Below are 15,652 nucleotides of genomic sequence, written 5' to 3' on the forward strand. Positions count from 1 at the left end.
AAAAAAATCCTAATGAAGGAAAAAGAGTACACATATCTGGTAATACACATTGAAAGCTGCCTCATTAAAAATCTTAATAGAAAAATTCAGAGAACAAAACCTTGATTATGGGAAAAATAGTATAACGCATATTTACTCTCCCCGATTAAAACATCACTTAATTATTGTAAAGAATATCTCACAATCTATACTTAGCCTTCCAAATGTTAATATTGATTGTGTCTTTGTGACCAAATCATATCCAAGAAGATGTTGCATCGTTGATCCCATCATGATATATTATTTTCCTGTCTCTTGGATATGTTGAGTTCGGCCAAAGATAATCACTTAGTTTGTGACCTCGTCGGTGTAGACAAATAGCTCATTCAACTTGTTTGTAGCAATAGTCAAGTGTTATAGATTACATGATAATAAAATTAACTGTCTTGTAGAATAATATAATATGACAGTGTTTCCACATGAAAATAAAGAGCTTTCTTGAGATCATACTTCATATAAATCAAATGATTTGTCGTAATATCATAATCAAACCTTGACATGATTGGTTATATATACAAATTTATAAATCAATATTTCATTCCCTATGATATCTCTATCGATAGGAGTAATATTATATTTGCATGCACATTCATAAATAATAATCGCAGGATATATTAGTGCATTGATTGCACTATGACATGGTACTTTCTAACCATTTTAATGAAATCAAAATTGATCTTTATGTTAAGCGATTTCACAATCATTGGGGGTACTATTCAATGGAATCGCTTTAAAACATTTTAAATTATTTAAGGATGTTCATATAATATTTACTGTCTAGCTAGACATGATAATCGTCCGTTTTATGTATTCAAGTTTCTCATATATTGCTGAAAAAATCTCATTGCATCCACCATAGGAGAACACATCTCCATATAATAACTCAGGACTTTTCCGAAAAATCTTTTATGCCCCAAGGTACATGTTATACTTTATATCTTATTATTTTACTTGTCGCACAATAATCTATTTGCACCCCCACTAACATTATATTCACACTACTTTTCAAGTGAAATAAAATATATTTGAATTGAATATTTACTTGGCCAATCATTTATTTGTCCATACTATTTGACATATTTGAATTTAAGATCCTCGTCACCATTTATAATTTTGAGTGTTATATTATATCAAAGATAGCGTCAACGGTTATTTTGATATCGGTTCCAATGTGACATAACTTATCAAGATCTTTCTGTCTTTCATCATTTTCAGGTACTTGAACCTTTGCCAAGGTTTTACGAAGTGTTATGTCATGGTACTCTTTTTAAAGTACTTGCATCATTATTATGACTATTTTGATCATTTGCTCCTCTTCTTTTTCAAGAGGTTTTATCTTTCGAACCGATTAATCTATCACACTTCAGGTGTGCTATTTCTCCCCAATATATACGCAAGTGTACATGGTCTCTCAAGTAATATAGTTTCTTAACAAAACGAGTTTTAGTTCCCAAGGGACTTGTGATCGACTTATATTCAGTACTTAATTCTACAACTAAACAAGAGTAATCAATTAAAAGAGTTTGATGATTACTAACTACTAATATGAATTTAGCAATAACTAAAAGTAACTAAATGTGAAAGCCTTTAAAGTGATGTTTCAAGCAAGTAAAAGACAATTACAGGGCTGCAACATGCATTGGATTTCATGTATCCTATCTTAGGCAATGGACTAATTTCGATTATCAAGTTACTGGTTTACAAGGTTAATAGTATGAGTCGGGTCTCTCGACCTCTAGTTGCCTACTCTAGTTAGATGTCTAACTACATCATTGAGCGGTGATAGCAAGCCTAACTGGCGAGCATTTATATTTCATCATGTTTCGTAACCAAACAAGTTGTTCATCCGGGCGTTACTCTTGAACACACATCAACTCAATGGATGATCGAGCTTTCTATATTCTTTGGTCTAACTACCCTCTCCTCTCTCGATTTTATGAATAGACAATAGATTTACTTTATGGTGATCAAGCATAAAATACTAAAACAAGACTATAAAAGTAACTTATAATGATAACCAAGAATTAATTCAAAAACCCTAAATAATCAACATTCAATTCATAGCTACAGCCCCAGAACAAGGGCGTTTAGCCACTCATAATATTCGAAAACCACAAAATACAATTGTTCATGTGATTTTTGGAAATAAAAAGAGTTAGAAAATTAAAACCTATTACAAACATTGGAACTTGCTCTTGCACACCAAAATAATGTCAAACCCCCTACACAATAACCCTAGGGGTCTATTTATAGAAGTTGGGAAAACTAAAGTCAAAGTCTACTTCAACTAGGAGTCCTATTTTAATCTATTTTTGCTGAAAAAGTCGAAACCTTTGTGGGCCTTTGCACCTCCCATTGGGCCAAGAAGTTGCTTCTACAGTTCCTCCTATGGCGCGGCGCACCAAGCAGTGCGCTTGGTATGTGTGGCTGTAGTAAGGACCTTGGCACGCCACGCCCACCAGTACGCCTGCCAATCTTCTCTGTAGTTCCACTAGTGGCGCGCCGCGCCTACCAGTGCGCCTGCCACTTGTGATTCTTTCCTTGGTCAGTTTTTTCACTTCATTGCTTCTTTATCTGTGAATCAACTCCAATTCCCTTGAAAGTTCCTGAAACGACTAATCATGTGTGTTAGTTGTAACACCTTGCTATTTGAAAGAGCTAAATTTAGAAAGAACCATTTTTGGAAACAATCATATTTGGAAAGTTTGACAAAGTTAAGTTAAGTATGAGTTTTGGGTCAACTTCAAACAATCATAACTTCTAGCTCAGGATGAGTTAGGTGTACTACAAGATACCGTAGGAAATATCTTGGAATTATCTTTCAAAAGCCACTGAGTTTTCTCAATTTCGAGTTCGTATGAGGGAGATATGCCCATTTGAAGTTGGGTTGTCTAGATAAGGAAAGTCAAAACCAGATTTTAGAAGGATACTTTGGTCTTTTCACTACCCTATTATTTAATTTCGATTTTGGTAATTAAGTTGGGGTCTAAACTGATTTGGTTCAGTTTACGCTTCATAAAAAAGAGTTAGGGTTTTGAGAGTAGAAGAGGCAAGGAATCGTCAAGTTTTTGATGCTAGGCTTGTGGATTTCATCAAGGGGTGATCCCTACGAAGTATGTGAGTTCACATAGCATTGGGTTCGTTCACCCACGCACCAAACATGTTTATTGCAGTATGATTTTCGTCCTAAAAGATTGAGAAATTGATGTTCTTGAGTTGTGTTCTTGAATTGCCTTTGTTCTTGAATTTGGGATGAGATTAAGAAGTTCTTGAGAGTTTAATGTCGATTTTTAGAGTTGTTTTGAGTTAGATTCTAGTGTATATGTTATGGGTATCTGAATATACAGGGGAATTGAGAAAAAGAATCGAATTTAGGCGAATTGGGGTTAGAAAATTAAGAAGGAAAAGGTCGGGCAAATCGAGGTACCAGGTCTGCGTCGCGGACCTATTCCTCAGGATTGACAAAACTTTCTCCGTGTTGCGGACTTGCTTCCAGGCAGTGATTTCTTGATTGTTTCTCATGTTTAACTATCTAAAAACACTCCTAAACATCATGAGATCTTTCCTATCACAAATCACAATCCTTGAATCCATAAATTCAAATTCAAATTCAAGGAAAGTTAAGAGGCAGGTTAAGAGAAGTTCATAGAGTCTTCCAAAAGTCTTTTACAAATATTTTAACTTTGTTTTAAGACCTGAGTTTTGAGTTGAGTAAAGAGTAAAGATTGAAGTTCATTTCTTCAAAAGAGTATATCGCGACTATGTATTCCCAAGGAGTAAAATGTTTTCACATTTAAATAAGAAAGGAAACTGAGATTTTCAAAAGAGCATTTAAGCTAGTTTTCAGTAAAGAGTAAATGCTTTCACAATTAAGCAAGAGAGGAAACACTGATTTCCAAGAGAGCCTTTGGGCTAGTTTTGAGTAATTATCTCAAACCACAGAGTTATGTTTTAAACATATGAGCTAGTATATTTTGGGAGTATTATTGAGCACCGATATGGGGGAGAGTTCAGACAACTTCCAGCCCCCATAAACTATGTAGCCAACATGGGTTGAAAAGGGTCATACTTTTTAGATGATTCCTTAGTAATTTTTAGCATAGACTAGCGGATACACTTAGTAGTTAGGTTCTATGCCCTTGGCAAGGTATAGAAAGGCCCTGGCAGTGCGAGGCAAAACATTGTATCATTATATAGCTCTTAAGTAATGGTTGTGATATACCGTGAGTTTACGATATTTTTAATACATTTCACTTTAGAGTTTTGTGTGTCTAGAGCCATTTTGTATTTGGTATTAATGTGTTTTTATCATGTTTGCAGGAAATAAGTTTGGACATGGAAGTATTGAGACACAACTGAAGAATGGTGCAGAAAAGGGCATCTAAGGAAGTGGCATACGGATCGTAGGTCCAGTCACGCTCTATAGATGGTGAAAGTAGATGGACAAGCATAGCTTGAAGGAAAATTCAGGGAATTCTTGACTAAGTGTGGAACCACGACTACAGACTACGGACCGTAGTCGACCTACGGGTCGTCCTGTAGGTCCGTCAAATGCTTCAGAGAAGGGGGTTCCAGTACCTGATTTCAAAAGTCTAAGTATGAAACCACGGAGGAGGATCTACGGACCGTGGATTGAACCACAGTCCATCATGCTGGTCCGTCGAATGCAACTGAGAGCTGGAGATTTTGAAGTTGGAAAATTGCCTAAGTCCTAAATCACGGAAGGGACCTACGGACAGTAGGTCGGTGTCGTAGATCGAAACCGCATCTAGAAACTTTATTTTCTTATTTCGTTTCCTTTTTAGTTGGGACTTGTTTTTCTATATATAGGGCATGCAAACCTCATTTTTGGGGGTTAGACCTTATTACTTTTATTCTAGTTTTTGGCTTTGGAGATTAACTTGCAATTTTAGCAATTCTTGATTTCCTAAGTTCGTTTTGAAGATTTTGATTTTGAAATACAAGTTGAGATTCTGGGTTTATTCTTCCCATTACATAAGTTCATGATTTCTTCATATAAAAATATGAATTGTGTTCTTGCTACTATGGGTAACTAAATCCACAACTAGGGTTGTGGGAACCATGAGCGATTAACAACGTATGAATAGTAACTAAGTAATTCTTGAATAGTGTTATTGCATGCATTGATAATTCTTTCGTTTAGAAGTCTTTTTAACGAGTGCACGTGTTAGAACTTGCCTTGTTGCTATTTGTCGGACCAAGGAGGTAGTTAATAAGAAAAGAATTATCAACATAGATTTAGTGTGATACTATATAATAGTCTAATGTCAATTGGTGTGAGGGTGAAAGCTAAGCCATACATTGATGTGATGTCTAATATGAGGTAAAGGTAAGGGTTAGTAAATTATACACACGTAGCCGGACCAAGGTGCGGGGTGAAATTCTCTAGTTGCTGGACCAAGGAATTAGAGATACCTAACTTATCAATTTGCATGTAATACACTAAGAAAGGATTACTATTACTAGGATTAACGCGTTATGAGCTTATAGGGAACACGTACACCGTAGTTTCTCTCTCATCTTGATAACACTTAAAGTTTGAATCTTGTAGTCACTGATTGTTCACATAATTTCCAGAATTTGTTTCACAAATCCCCCCCCCCTTAATTATTTGTTTCGGAAGTACGTTGACTAAACGAATATAATCATGGGTTAAAGTGAAGTATAAACCATATTCCTCGTGAAATTGACCCCAACCTATAAGTTGGGTTCTTTACTTGATAACGATCGCTTACACTTCTTTAAAGAGGTGTAATTTGAGCGTATCAAATTTTGAGGTGACAGGTTAGAGAAACTCCCACAGTTATATTTTGTGTTCTTATATACATAGAGTTATTTGTATTCTTATATACACACAGAGTTTATATTGTATCTTTGCATACAAACTGAGTTACTATTGTATTTCTAAATACACAGAGTTGGTATCCATGTTTTAAAAGTTTTTCTTTATATTGCATTCATATTATTGCTTTATATTGAAATGAGTTAAGTTGAGTTGAGTTGAGCCCAGGTATGTTTTTTCAGTTCCTTTCAAACTTATGTCTTGTTTTAACATTCCTCTCGCATGCTCGTACATTCAATGTACTGATGCCGGTTGGCCTGCATCTTATTATGATACAGATACAGGTAACCAGGATCATCATCCAGCGCTTCGTTGATCCAGTTGAGCAGCCTTGTGGTGAGCCTCCTTGCTTTCTTGAGGACCCCTATTTATATTGCTTTAGTAGTTTTCAGTCGTTAGGATGATCAAGGGTCTTGTCCCGACATCCCTCCTAGCTTAATTAAAGGCTTCATAGAAAGTTAGTAGTTCATTTGTCTTTACATTGTTATTGCTTATGTTAAGACTTGAGTTGCCGTGTTGGCTAAGTTGAATGTATTATCTTTAAACGTTCTAAGTTATCTTTTAAACAATTGAGTAAAGATTTATCAAATCCTTGTATTAATGATTTAAGTCTTCCGTTATGAGTTAAGCCAAGCCAAGGGTTCGCTTGGGGACAACAATGGTTCTCGAGTGTCAGTCTCGCCCAGGGATTAGGATCGGGGCGTGACAAACTTGGTAACAGAACACAGAGTTTAAGAGTCCTAGGGAGGCTATGAAGTCGTGTCTGTAGAGTCCTAGTTATCGGTGTGAAGCGCGCCACATCTATAATTATGAGGCTGCAACATTTAGGAACTATCTCACTTCTTTCATACTCATTTCGTGCGATAGAGTTTATCTTTAAAAAGTTTCTTTTAACTCGTGCTTGTGCGTGTCTTTCAGATCATGCCTCCATGAAGAGTTTTAAGAGGTCGTCTAGCTAGAAGGAATGTTGAACCACAGGAACAAGGGGTACCTAATGCACCAGAAGTGCAACCCCAATGAGAGGTCACCAATGCTGAATTCCGTGAAGCTATCCGGATGCTAAGTCAAGTTGTGACCAATAAAGTTGGACAGAGAGAGAATCGACATGAAGGGGCTGATACTTCAAGGATCCGTGAGTTCTTAAGGATGAATCCTCCTAGTTTCACTAGTTCAAGTGTCACAGAGGATCCAGAAAACTTTATTGAAGAGCTTCAGAAGGTTTTTGAAATTATGTATATTGCTGATACTGAGAGGGTGGAACTAGCTGCATACAAAATGAAGGGTGTCACTAGAATCTCATTTGATCAATGGAAGAAGAATCGAGTTGAGGGTGAACCACTTGTGAGTTGGGCTTGTTTTGTGGAGGCCTTCTTGGGGCATTTCTTTCCCCGAGAACTGAGAGAGGCAAAGGTACGAGAGTTCCTCACTCTTAAGAAGGATTCTTTGAGCGTTAGTCTGAAGTTCACCTAACTTTCACGCTATGCTCCGGAGATGGTTGTTGACATGAGAAGCAGGATGAGTTTGTTTGTTGCTGGATTGTCTTGTCTGTCTAGTAGGGAAGGTAGGGCAGCTATGCTGATAGGAGATATGGGCATAGCAAGGCTGATGATCCATGTGCAACAGGTTGAGGAAGAGAAGCTGAAAGACAGGGAGGAGTTTCAAAAATAAGAGAGCTAAGACAGGGAATTAGTCCGTGCAGCAGAAGAGTAGTGTCAACCGGTCATCTTTCCAATAGAAACAGAAGGGACTTGCTCCATCATTTGCTAGTGCACCTGCACCAAGGAATAAAGGTGAGCACAATAGTCAAAATTCACAGGGTTTTAGAGCTAGACTTGCCCATTCTCAAAGTATACTACAAGAAAAAAGGCATTTCCCAACAATTAATTTTGTTGCTATATATAGGATGTTGCAAAAAGTACTTTTGGCAACAATATAAAAGTTGTTGCATGTTGTTGCAATAAACGCTGATGCAAAAAGTTTTTGCAACAACAAAATATATTGATGCCAAAAACTAACTTATTGCAACCAAAATAATTGTTGCCTTACATTAATATAGTTGTGGCTTATAAAATTGTTCGCAACAAAATTTAGTGTTGCCACAAATTAACTTTTTTACCAACAATATATGTTGTTGTGAAAAATTGACAAAAAAGTTATTTAGGAAGGCTTTTAGCAACAATAATTTTTATTGTAATAAAGCTCACATATTTATTATATACCTTTAGCAACAATTTGTGAGTTGTTGCTACATACATAATACATATTTTCTTTTTAGAAATTTTATACAAATATGTTCTACACTTTTAGCAACAATTTGTGAATAGCAGCTATATACACAATACACTTTTCTTTTAGAAACTTTTCACAAATATTTAGATTAAGAATTATATAGATTTGCAAAGGTCAATATAAGATTGATATTCCAAAGAACTAAATACTTCTACACATGTTTGTACTTGTAAGAAAAAATAATAAGCAAGCCATTAATTATATTCTAATCCTACTAGTTATAACTTTTTAATAGTCTGATCTTCAATAGTACTTGTATTGAAGCAGTGGTGCATAATGCATGTTCATCCTGCAAATAAAAGATAAATATAATTATAATTTGACAAAGTAAGTTATAAAATACACAAATATAAATCTAAAAAATAGAGATATTCACATGAATGCACTCACTAATACACCCAAACACACTTTAATCTCCTAATAAATCTCCTTAATCTCCTGATAAATCGCCTTATTTCATTTGAAAATGACCAAAATCAGACACTCTTTAAATTATGTACAGAAGAGAGGCTGAGATGTTCCAGATTTGGCAAAGGATCATCAAACTGTTCACTTCCTTCAACCCCAAGAATGTCACAAAAACAAAAGGAATTCAAAAGTAATCTTAATCTCCTGGAATAATTTTGTGAAATACAGTTTCCAGCTTCCTGGAGACTTCCCTTTTCGCTTCTTATCAAACCTGACCAACAACATTGATTGAGTTTAAAAAGAGATAATAGCTGAATGTGAAATCACAAGAACAACTCTCTATGTGTAGTGATTTTAATCCATTAAAACTCTTCTTGTTCACAATCAACTTCCTAGCGGCATACTACTCTCCAAGTCAGATGCAGACAATATCTCATCAAAAGAAGTCGATCCAAGATAGCCACCCATCATATTTATTATTTCAAGGCTAGAAAATTTCTGGAAAAATCTTTGGCCGATACTACTCCCCAAATCAGATGCAGGCATATTTAATAACCTCATATTTGACAACTTGTGCATTCCTATCGGCAGACAGCATAACCGTGTATTATCACAATCAAGCAATTGCAAATTACAAAGATTACCAATATCTGATAACTCTTTCAACTCATTGCAATTTTGTAGTATTAGAGATCGTAGTTGACATAAAGTATTGATGGAAGAAGGCAATGCTCTATTACCAGTGTGACTCAGATTCACAACTCTTAAAGCTGAAATGCGAAACAAGAGATATTTAGGCAACATACCTCACTTGATTTCTTCTTTTCCAGCTCTACAATTTTTGCCTCAAGTGATGTCAAAAGCCTCTTTTTTGTTTCTTCTGCGGTACGCAACATAGAACGAACTTTCAGCTCTTCATGGATCTTTTCAAAGACCTGCAATTAGAGAAGTCACATGAGTTTGTGTTTTATGGATACTAATCTGGACAAAAAATAAAGGCATAATTTATAGTTTTACCTGATTATTCGCATCAACCAACTCTTTCGGAATAGTTTTCTTCGAACCTTGAGAACTCAACTTTGGAAGCCGCATTTCTAAGCTTCGCTTCTCTGTTAGGGCAGCCTATAAATTCAAGAATGGAGTAATAAAATGAATGATTGTCCCCTTAATAAATCAAATTTAATCACATTTAAAAAATACCTTAAGCTCTGCATCTTTTTCATTGCACAACGAACTGAATTTATCACAATCATAAATAACCATTTCTAAGTTTTGCTTCTCAAAAGTCAAGATATCTTTCAAGTTATCCAATTATTTTTGTATCTGTGATTCTTGGTTTTCCATGTAAATCTTCCTGCAACTGCTCATCAATATAAATATTATAAGCTTGAAGTAAATTTATATCTAAAATACGTTTATTACATATTGTGTTTGTCTGTTGTAACTAAAATGATAGATGGATATGCATAGAGATACAACTGACACAAGGAGATGAAAAATCTATTCAAAGAATAATATAGCAAGTCATCTATGTTAACATAAAAGAATAATCTCTATTTTCATCTAATTACCAGCAACATATACTTGTAAATAAAAACCAAATTTCAGTAACACATACTATCTTCATTTAATTACCAGATGTGATGTTCCAACAAACTTACAACATGTGTTCTGTAATCAAATAGCAATACCCGACAATAGCACTAGTTCAACATGTAATAATAATAGTAATGCCTATCAGATGTTTTCAATAGAAAACATTACAGACTCCCTTATATATGTAGGTAACACAAATTACTAGCCCAAACAAAAGTTGTACTAATACCTACCAAATACTCCTAGTAGTGACCTTTACTAAAAAGAGAATTAATTTAAAAAAATTTACTTACCCAATTGTTATTCATTAGACTTGCAGAACTTGTCTCATTTGAACTAGTTGAAGTTGTAATGATATTGAAAATTGAAGCAGGAAGGCCATTCTGTTAAATATGGTACAAACTAACAACTTAGTATGTCGATAAAAGAAGAATAGAACGAGGAAAAGGCGAAGATGTATAGTGAGAGTGAAAAAAATGTAAGTAGTAATGTAGCATCTACTAATTTAGCGATGTATACTATAAAAAAATACCTTGGGATTCTGCAAATGAGATACTAGCGCCATCATGCTCTCTTTTAACAATTTTTGGTCATGCACTAAACGAACTTCCATTACTTCTCGGTTTTTTCGCTCCTCTTCAAGTTGATTCATAACTTCCATTAGCTTGCTTTCTACACTCTCTCGTTTACGCCGTTCTTCTTCTGCTTCCTTTTGTTGTGCTTGAAGTTGTTCTTGAATTTCATTTCTAGATATTCTACTTGCTGACTTAATTCCAAATCCTTGACCAAGAATGTACTTTGATTTTTCTCCCATTATTTGCACAAATGCAGCATTAATAATAGGATCCACATCGGTACCTTCTTCAATTTCTTGAATATTTTCAGTAACATCTTTCACTTTATCCTACAAAAAAAGGTTATACTAGCTTTAACTCTCCATATTTATGCAAATAAACTCATTATATGAATAAAGGTAAAAAAAAATATGTACATTCACTTCAGCAGAAGCATTAGTAACCCATTGCCCATTTGGCTTCATGTGTGTTATTTCCCAAAGTTTTTGAAAATTCGGCTCTTTTCCAGTGATTGTGTCCCTCTATCAAAACAAGTGAAATTATGTTATTGTTGAAATTGTAACAATAATCGATCAAAATAAAGACATATATCTCACCACTTCATAAGACACTAGCTTTTCTGCCGCAAATATGATTTACTTCTTGTTTTGCCTTGTTATTTTTGTTTCTTTCACTCATTTTCTGCATTGATTTTGAGTGTGGAAATTTATTTTGATCTATGTATATAATAAGTCAAAAAAGAAAACAAACAATATAAAAGGTTAAATTTGTCACTTTTAAATACCTTAAAATCATCAGAGTTGAAGTAGCCTACCAAGAATTTCCATTCAACTTCATTAACATCTGTTGGTATGTTTTGCAGACTCTCTTCTTTTGTAGCAAATATCTTGAAATGGTCATGATGTCTACTTTGACAATATCGATACAAATTTTTTGTTGTTTGAAGAATGGTATCCCGATTGTGTTGTATGTCCGGAAGCTGAAAGGTGTCCTGCAATCAAAATAGTATAAATAATTAGGCTTTTATATGTTGTTTGGCTGTATAGCATGCTTTTTGAAGTGTTCGGTTGAGTTTGGTGCGAGTTTTTGAGTTTTGGAGGTTTATGGCTTGAAAGTTGACTTCAGTCAACATTCAGAGATTTTGACGTCTGATTGGAATTCCGTAAAGTCCATCAGCTTCAAAAGGGTCATTTTGCTCTAGTGTAATGATCAGTGCGGATTTTGAGGCTTTTATTTGGAGTTAGTGTATTTAGGGGTTTTAGCTTTGGAGTTTTACCAAAAATATTCCTTCGGCCAGCTTTCTTAGTAAACACGCGCAGAATGGAATTCCGTTAGCGTGGTTAGCTCTGAAACGCCGAATTTCGTCTAGAACGACCTTTGATTCGGTTCCCAAGAATGCTAGGATGATTTTGTGGTGTTTAGCAGTTTGTTTGGTAATTCTTTATTAAGTATTGACTTTGGGTCGTTGCTGGTGCAGCACTGAATGCAGGAGGTCACAATCTCAGACCTCCACGCTAACTGAGACAACACACCCAAACTCATAACTTGTGCCACAGAAGGAGTAACACAAGTTTGTGTAGAAACAGTTTCATTAGTGTTACTCAAATTCTTACCGAAGAGTTGGAAGTACCATGACACATTGTGGTAATAGTGGAAGATATCTATCCCAAATGATTCAGGTTCAGATTCAACATACTTATAGAGAAGGAAATAGTTTGGCTGACTGCATAGCCAACCTAGCTTTTGACAATCCAGGCAGGCTTGTCTATAATTCTCTCAGAACTACCAAGTCAGGCCAAGAGAATTATGAACTTAGACAAGAATCAGTACCCTAACCTTCGTATTAAAACAATGCAGATTGGGGGAGGCGGGGAGGAAAATGGAGGGACAGCAGTAATAATCACACCATGATTGCATCAACTTTGATTAACTCAGATCTGTACAATTATCATTTAATATTGTCAGCAACTACTTTGCAGGACAAAGTATCAAAAAAGAAATTAAAACAAAGTGATGTTACAGGTACAAACTATATTGTTATGAGGCAAGGGAGCTACATCTATGGCATATCGAAATGAGACGTGACATGGAAAGAAAGCTCCAAAGATATTTTTACCAGGGAAGGAAGATTGATAGGATTCAGGGAGAATCGGTCTATATATGGAAATCAACATATTACCAATTTAACTTCCTAGCTGAAAACGACCATACATCAGAGGAATCCAACGGAAGAGCAACAAAAACAAAGAGGAAGAAGAGGAATGGGAACTCACTGGATAGAGGTGTCACTGATGGAAGCATCTTGAAACACTACTTTCCTAATTTGCTCAAAGAACAAAGACAAGGGTTTAGTGGAGAATTTCTCGAAATTTTTGACATCTTTGTGAATTTGGCTACTGGTTTGCTCTGTTTCAATTTAAATTTCATTGGACAGGTCAAACAATGCTAAAAAAAAAGAGTTCATTTACAGTTGATCAACTAATGATTTTTTTTTTTCAAGAAAGGTTGTATTGGAAAAATGTGAGATTTCCAGCAGACTGTTCTCAAGCCATAGTTGAAGAATAAATAATGAAGAAGCTGAAGAATTTCATTTGATGAGATTTAGAGATAAACACGAGAGAAAAATATGCCATAGGTACAAAATCAGCGAGGAATACATTAAACAAATGATCAAATGCTAGAAGAAAAATTACATTAAAGATCACTTGCTGCAGATTACAATGCATAAGGAGGTCAAGTAGCTAAACTTCTTCGATGAGAACTGTCAGCAAAACATTTCTGATCAATGGTGCCTAATCAGAAACTATCAAAGTTAAGAGAGGTCTCAGACAGGGCTCCCGGCAAATCTAATCTCAGACAGGGCTCTAGGCAAGAGGAGATGAAACATCTGTGCAAATACTCAACGACAAGTTTGAGTTACTTTTCAGCAGCTTCAGGACTCCAGGCAAACCTAAGAAAAAGTCAGGCTTATTTTGGAGTATGTAGTCATATTCAACAGAGGATATTGGGAATACTAGGAAATGAATTTGGAGAGTTGTCTTTTAGGTATCTTGGAGTCCTTTTCTCTACCAGAAGATTAACAATTCTACAATGCAAACCATTGGTCAACAAAATCACAGCTAAAATAACCACATGGATGGCTAAGAGCCTATCATATGCTGGGATTTAATCCAACTTATCAAAGTTGGATTGTCTGGTGTACATATTTATTGGGAAAACAACTAGAAACTGATCAGATACTAGAAAGAAAGAAAAACTACGTCGAAGGAAACGATAGCTGAACTTCTTCGACGAGATAAAATAGGCAGAGAACTACATTACCAGAAATATCATTACTGAACATTTATCATTTCAACAACAGTAAAAAGATACAGAGAGCTAGAAAACCACAAACACTATTGTGGGCCATTTACCATTTCAACAAAAGAAAACGACAGAGAGCTATGATAATAAGAAACACAACTAATGATTTAGGCATTGTCTATCCATCCACAGCTACCTTCAACTTTCAATTTCAAGTTAAATGAATAACACAAAGTCTTGTTAATTGGTTATCATTTAGAAAATGTTCAGATGCTAGAAAAAAAAGAAAAATCACTTTGATGGATCAGTTGTTGCACATTACAATCAAGTACTGACCATTTACCAATTCAACAGAGTCAGAGAGCTATGGCGATAATCAGAAATACAATCATAATGCAAAAGAAAGCCAAATAGCTGAACTTCTTCGACAAGATAAAAGAGACAGAGAACTAGATAATCAAAAATATCATTACTAACCATTCAATATTTCAACCAAAAAGAAAGACAAAGAGCAAAGTACATTACCAGCATATAAGCAACAATCCTATTCTTTGCCAGATCAGGAACTCCCTTCCAATTCTTGACATCATGTCTAGCATTATGGAGAACTTTCACTGAGAGCTCAGTAATAAAATCTTTAGCTCCAGGACCTACCGCAACTGTTTGATCTAGTGGGATAATCACCTTCAACTTTCCATTGTCATTTTCCTTACGTTTCTTTTGGGTTTAAAGCCCTGTTGTCTTTCCTCTTCCCTTTCTCTTTTTTTCTTTAACAATACATAAAGATATTAAAATATATATAAATTAAACATATACGATCTAGAGATTTTGAAGAGATACAATTTATCAAATAGATAAACTTACCTGGAGGTGGGATTGGACTTACATCTGCAGTTTCACTATCATTAGAAATATGAATATTTTTCATCATGATTGGCTGCAACCTCAACAACAACAAACGCTTACCACTACATGATTAGCTGCAACATACTATAATATTATATAAATAAAGACTAGTCAAAAGTACAAACTATGAAAGTAAAAGATAGCAATTGACAAACAAAAGAAATGCCAAAATGATAACGTAATAAAATAATGTTCAAAAATTGAGAGAGACAAGTAAAGCCTTTAGATCCATAGTTTTGGGCGTTTTGTGTGTGGTGGATGACAAAATTCTGGTGCATTGCTTGAGATTAGATTTTTGAGCTAGAGTCTATCGGAAACGGCCTCTCTATCCTTCCCAGGTAGGGGTAAGGTTTGCCAACATTCTACCCTCTTCAGACTCCACAATGGGATTACACAAGCTTTGTTGTTGTTGTTGTTGCTTGAGATTGGATGCAACACCCATTCAAATGTCAACACTTACATAAAATGTTAATGCACATATTAGTTTATGCAGAAAATACACTAGACGTGAAATGACACTGGTTAGAGAACCTTGTTATCAATGAAAATGATTGAAATTTTGTATTAAGGTTTAACTTCACTAATGACTTTTGCCCATTGTCAGCTATTAGATCACAAGAAGTGACATTCTTGAGTTCCACAAGAAATGTATATAAACTAAATCACAGTTTTA

The 15,652-nt window shown here is 35.1% G+C and overlaps 1 protein-coding gene and 1 pseudogene across 1 annotated transcript in view; both read right to left on the reverse strand.

Annotated features, from left to right (window-relative positions):
* LOC125869305 (uncharacterized) overlaps positions 1 to 15,652 on the reverse strand; it is a 279,493-nt gene that overhangs the window by 241,175 nt on the left and 22,666 nt on the right. The window lies entirely within an intron of this gene.
* On the reverse strand, positions 8,984 to 15,004 carry LOC125868462 (uncharacterized; annotated as a pseudogene).

The sequence above is a fragment of the Solanum stenotomum genome, chromosome 6 (assembly GCF_019186545.1).
Source record: "Solanum stenotomum isolate F172 chromosome 6, ASM1918654v1, whole genome shotgun sequence".
NCBI lineage: Eukaryota > Viridiplantae > Streptophyta > Magnoliopsida > Solanales > Solanaceae > Solanum > Solanum stenotomum.